Source organism: Leiobunum rupestre, chromosome 1, assembly GCF_980474605.1.
Source record: "Leiobunum rupestre chromosome 1, qqLeiRupe1.1.hap1, whole genome shotgun sequence".
NCBI lineage: Eukaryota > Metazoa > Arthropoda > Arachnida > Opiliones > Sclerosomatidae > Leiobunum > Leiobunum rupestre.
The window spans coordinates 56950979-56956978 of record NC_143384.1 but is presented as its reverse complement, the minus strand read 5'-3'; positions in this window follow the sequence as shown (position 1 = coordinate 56956978).

Below are 6000 nucleotides of genomic sequence, written 5' to 3'. Positions count from 1 at the left end.
CGAAACAAGTTTCTTTAGAACCTTTGTAAAGTGTTATGCCGAAAATATGCCGTAATGTGAAGAAACAAACAGGGAAATCAATGGTATATGTGGAAGGAGTTGACCTAGTTACTGTTGTTACGAAATGTTGGCGAGCGAAAAGCGCTAGCCAACTTGTCACCAAGCTTTTTCAAACTAGTCATAATCTTAATAAATTACTAATTAAAAGAAATTTGGCAGCCTAGAAGAATTTTATTTGAACGTTGTCTCTTGGATTCGAAGGGAGAAGTCTTTTTTAAATTTTAAAGATATCAACTTAGGGGAGCTAAGCAAAGGCTGGAAGAGTTAAAAGGGAAAAAACTAATAGTTTCTTACGCCCTTTAACACTTTAATAATAATAATTAATAGCACGAAACCATAACACTAACATGGAGAAAATGTAAGGAGTCGAACTGTAGAACTGTGCGGTGGTAGAGTGGCTAGCACTTTCACCTAGCAGCAAGAGGAGCCAGTTTCGATCCCAGCTTGTGGCACTGGGTGGAAACTCGGAACAACTCCTTCTGCGTTGAGTTTGCAAGTTCTCTCCCCATGGGCTTAAAGGGTTTTCCCCGAGCTCTTCGGTTTCCCCTTCTATAAAATATTGTTGAGGTTAACGGTAATAGTGAGTGTAGAGAGCTGTTGGCTCGCGTGGCATGAAGGACTGGCCACCACCCTCCAACGCATTGTAACTCGGCCACCTGATTAAATGGCTTAAAAAGTCGCTAGATGACTGAGGCCTATGGTTCTGCCTTGGTATTAGCCTAGCTGATTATTATTTAAAAAAAATTGAAGTTAGTGGATAGCGACTGGTTGTAGACGCGCGATGATACTCCCAGCTGGAATCCTTCCGGTCCAAAAACGACGATGTACTGATCAAAGTGTTTCTTAAAAATTTGTTAAAATAATAGTTCCATTGCCAGGTTTATTTCGTATTTTTATCTCAATATTTAATCCATGTTATTTTAACAGAAATGGCAGAATCATAATTATGAAAAATTTCGTGATCGACTCGTTGGAATAAAGAGTTTTGCTGAAATGAAATCTATTTCTTCGGCCGCGGTGTTTTTTGCCCCCGAAACATACGCCATGGATTTCAAGAAGAACATAGAAAAACAATTTCCCGAATGCAAGGATAAAATTCATTTCGGAACGAATCAGTATGAACTGCGAACTCTCAATCTTTTCTTCAACAAGAGATTGGCCAAAAATCTCCTCGAAATAATAGATTTTAGGTAAATTTTCAGATTAATTAAATAAAAATTATCATTGAATTTCCTATCATCTCAAATTGTTCATAATTTCGTTATAGTAACATCTCTAAAATTTGGAGCCCTTTTTGCAATTTGAGTTTTACGTATTTTTAACCAATAAATATACATAACAGGAATTAAATTTGTAGCTCCCTCCAGTGGATTGTTCCTAGTGTGCGAAGGAAGAGCAAGAGCCGATTTTCCTAGTTTCAGGTTTATCTGAATTTCAGTTCGTAAGTCGTAAAGGTCAGCGTTCGAATAAGAAATTATGCAATTATTTATTTTTATTCATAACCGCAAATTATCCAAAAAATATACGAAAAAACCGATTATTTTTGCATGTTAAATCGTTGTTTATTCGTATAAAATGTTCATAAAAAAACAATTAACCCAAATTTTTATGGTTAATCGAAATTTTGACGGTTAATTTATTCGTTCCGCCGACCTCTAGTACTAAGTCGCGGTAAGTGATTTACAACTTTCACTTCATTTTGTGTTCTTTCCTCGAATTGACTTGAAATCAGTCTTTAAAGGAAATTGATTTTCAATTATTTATCTCGCTCGGCCCAAAGGGTTCAGATATTGATATTTTGCTTTGTAGTTTGTTACGGAGAAAATCCCTCTAATTGTTGGGGTCTTCCGTAAAGATTGCGCTGGAGGTTAGATTGCCTTTAACCTGATTTAGTGTTATAATTTTAAAAACCATGTGATAAACCTATTCATTAAATCTATATTACTTTACTGTGAAAACTCTTAAATTTGTATATATTTTTTCTAAATCTAATATCAGGTTATTGAGATACGTGGAAATAGACCTAGCCCGACCATACCTCAGGAAACTGTTGTCTTCTCACTACGTCAGCAAGTCCGATTCCTGGGAAGCCAACACAATAACTTTTCTGAAGCCGCCGTTCTTCATTTGGATATATGGACTCTTTCTGTCTGTATTAGTTTTGATCGGAGAGAGAAGTGTGCCGCAATACCTTGTTTGGATTAGCCATCAACGCCACCGACGCCGATAATCTTTCAACGCCGTTGCCGTGGACAGTTTTTAAACGGCAAATTTGACGCCGTCGCCGATGTTTTTGGCCGGGGCGACTTTTTCAAAAAATTAGCAAAAATAATTGTAAAATTTTATTTTTATATGTTACTCGAAACAGTTTCGTGCGATTTATAGCCATTTTTGAGCCACTATGTCCGTGCGAAAATACTTTTTGTCGCATTTTAACCGCTAGGGGCCCCGAACTTGCCAATGTTAAGGGAAGGAGACAAGGATGGGGCCATGTTCAGAGAGGTCTATTAATGCTCAAGCCTAGGGGCCTGTGTGGTAGTTATTCCGCGACTGTCTCCACCAGACGAAAAATCGTTGTAGATACAGTTTTGTTACAGTACTAATTCGCTTTGGAAATGTAATTTAAAAATTTTAGTTCAAGAAACCGGAATCTGTTGTTTGAGTAATCGCCATACTTTTATTTTCACCTTTTATAACGCATCCCACTCAATTTACAAATTTTTCTTACATATAAATATTATTATATTCTCTGTGTATCATGTTTGTTTTATCAAACTTTCATTTTGAAAATTTCTTTACCAAAAATACCAAAAATATTAAAGAATCGGACGAAAAACTGCGATATAATCAGACGACGCCCAGGTAGCAAAAGCGCTTGAATATATGGTCGAAATTTGGTGCCTGGCGTTTATATCACCTGTTGACTAAGTATTATCGTGTCATACCCGTGGTGTTGTTTGGTCCTAAAACACTCGACTTGTTGATTAGGTGTTTTAAAACCCGATTTGAATTTCGTGTAATAACAAATGTTGTTCACGTGTGTTAGTAATCTTAAACACGCAGGTCAATATAGATGACGTAAGAACACCTGCTTAAGAAAGCCAACAAAGAAGCGGCACAATGTAAAGGAATAAAGATTGTAAAAGGTGGCTACAAAGTTAGTCCAAGATATTGTGTTACTATTCACTCATCAATAAACTCAACATGGTGTCAAAAGTAAAGTTTCCCTAATATCTTTATCTCCCGAATCACAATTTTCAGTATTTCGTACACGATCAGTATTTCGTCCACGATGAATATTTCGTACACGATCAGTATTTCGTCCAGGATGAATATTTCGTACACGATCAGTATTTCGTCCACGATGAATATTTCGTACACGATCAGTATTTCGTCCAGGATGAATATTTCGTACACGATCAGTATTTCGTCCACGATGAATATTTCGTACACGATCAGTATTTCGTACACGATCAGTATTTCGTACACGATCAGTATTTCGTCCACGATCAATATTTCGTACACGATCAGTATTTCGTCCACGATCAGTATTACATACAGGATCAATATTTGAAACACGTTCAGTATTTCGTACACGATCAGTATTTCGTCCACGATCAGTATTACATACAGGATCAATATTTGAAACACGTTCAGTATTTCGTACCGGCTTTGTGTATACAGCGTGGGCCTTGGCTTAAACAAAGGCTCCTGCAATGTCTACTACTCTCACTAATTTTCAACCTCCAACCAAATTTATTCTTGGTGGTGAACCGGCGGATGCTTGGAACGACTGGCTAGATGAATTTAACATTTTTGCGATAGCTACCGAACTAACCACTCAAGCGGATAGCGTCCAAATTAATTCCCTATGGTTGACTTTTGGAACTGAAGGTCGTGACATTTACAAAACTCTAAATTTGCCACTATTAGCGGCTGGAGCTCATCGTACATTCCAAGATGTAGTTACTGCTTTTATTGCCGATATATTTTGTTCCGTACAAGAATGTTATCATGTCTCGTTATCGTTTCTTCACCATTTTGCTAAAGAGTGCCGTTCCCTTCCACTATATGAAACGTTTGTAGCTTATGACAAGGACACTAACCATCAAGACTTGGACTCCTGTTGTCCCCAGCGAATCATATGGCACGTCTGATGTTGAGGACCATGAATATCTAAATTACAATGTATTCGACCTACTCACCTCAGACTTAAAGATAGCTCTGCACAACCTTCGGACCTTAATCAGGACATGGATCCGCTCTACATATCATTCCTATCATAAAATTCTACAACTACTACCACCTCAAGAGACTTGATAATAACTATTGAAATATGACACTTAAATGTGTCCTTCTAGATTGACACTGGCTCCCAAGTCAATGTTCTTCCAGCGGCTTATTACCATAAACTTCAACGCGAACCAGCTCTTTTACCTCCTGAAAATCGCGTTATGACTTATTTGGAAACTCAAGTGCCTATGCTGGGTACAGCTGTTGTGCAAATCTGTCACTGGCACACGACATGCACTGTCTTTTTACATCACTACTTTGAACACCATTCCAATAATTAGTGCTGACACATCAGCTGCTCTGGGTCACGCGCCTTGATGATGTTTCATCACAAAGTTCATACCACAAACTGTTCCACAACTCTATTGAACTACTCACTGTGAATATGAAAACTTATGAACAAATTAGTGACACTTCACAAAGCCTCATCGAAGAATTCAGCATTGACTTTGGAACCGTGGGTTATCTCCTGGGACTTTATGATAATAAAATAAAGGGAAACGGTGTACCAGTTGTGGTTTCTATTCGAAGTGTTCCTTTTGCTTATCGTGAGCCCCTGCGATTAAACTTCAACCTATGCTTGAACTTAAAATTATAAAACCTGTCACTAAGCCCACTGACTGGGTTCAATCTAAATGAATTCATACTGCGCTCTCATCTCAAGCACAAGAAATCTTCAGTGAGCTTAGCGGCTTCACTATTTTTACGGTCTTAAATGTTTCCTCGGCTTTTTGGCAATTCGACTCACCGCCAAAAACTCTCTCCTGGCTACATTTGGCACTATTTATGGGCGTTTTTTCTATTTACGTCTACCCTATGATATAGCAACTGCCACGGAAAGTTTTCAACGTTTTATGGAGAATATCTTTGTGGGCATACCGTGGCTCATATATCTACAGATGACTTTTTAATCTCAACATTTACCACGCTCCAACACAATACTATTCTACGGGCTGTACTTTCTAAAACGCGGGAAGCAGGCGTAAAATATAGCCTTTAAAATTGCAATTGGCGTGCTCTGAAGTTGTTTACCTACGCCACATTGTGTCTGCCCAGGGTGTCCGTATTCATGACTATCGCAAAGTTTTTTAGGTGTTGTCAATTTCTTAAGCAAATTTATCGAAAATCACGTTGGAAATACTGATCCGCTACGTGCATTGTTAAAATCTGATACGTCCTTCCTGTGGGACGCCAACGCCCAAGCACATTTCCAACTGTAAAAAAAGGCCCTAACACAGGCTCCTGTTATTTTTTTAAGACCCCATCAAGCGTTCTGTCATCTTTACTGATTCCAGTCAAACTGGCATTGGTGCGGTTTTCCTTTAAGATGGTCACCCTGTTCACTGTGTATCAACTACATTAGACTTTACGCAACAGCACTACACCCAAATTGAGAAGGAACTTTTAGCCATACTGTATGCCCTTGAACACTTCAACTTCTTCGTCAGTGACACTCCAACGATTGTCCGGACCGATCATAAACGTTTACTGGCTATAGCCAGCATCCTTTTCATGCATTATCTCCTCGGCTGCAGCGCCTTCTACTTCACCTAATTCGATATGATCCTTAACAACTGGTTTTGGTTCCTGGTTCTAAAATGTATACATCTGGTGCCCTCTCACGAGCGCCATTACAGACCACTGATG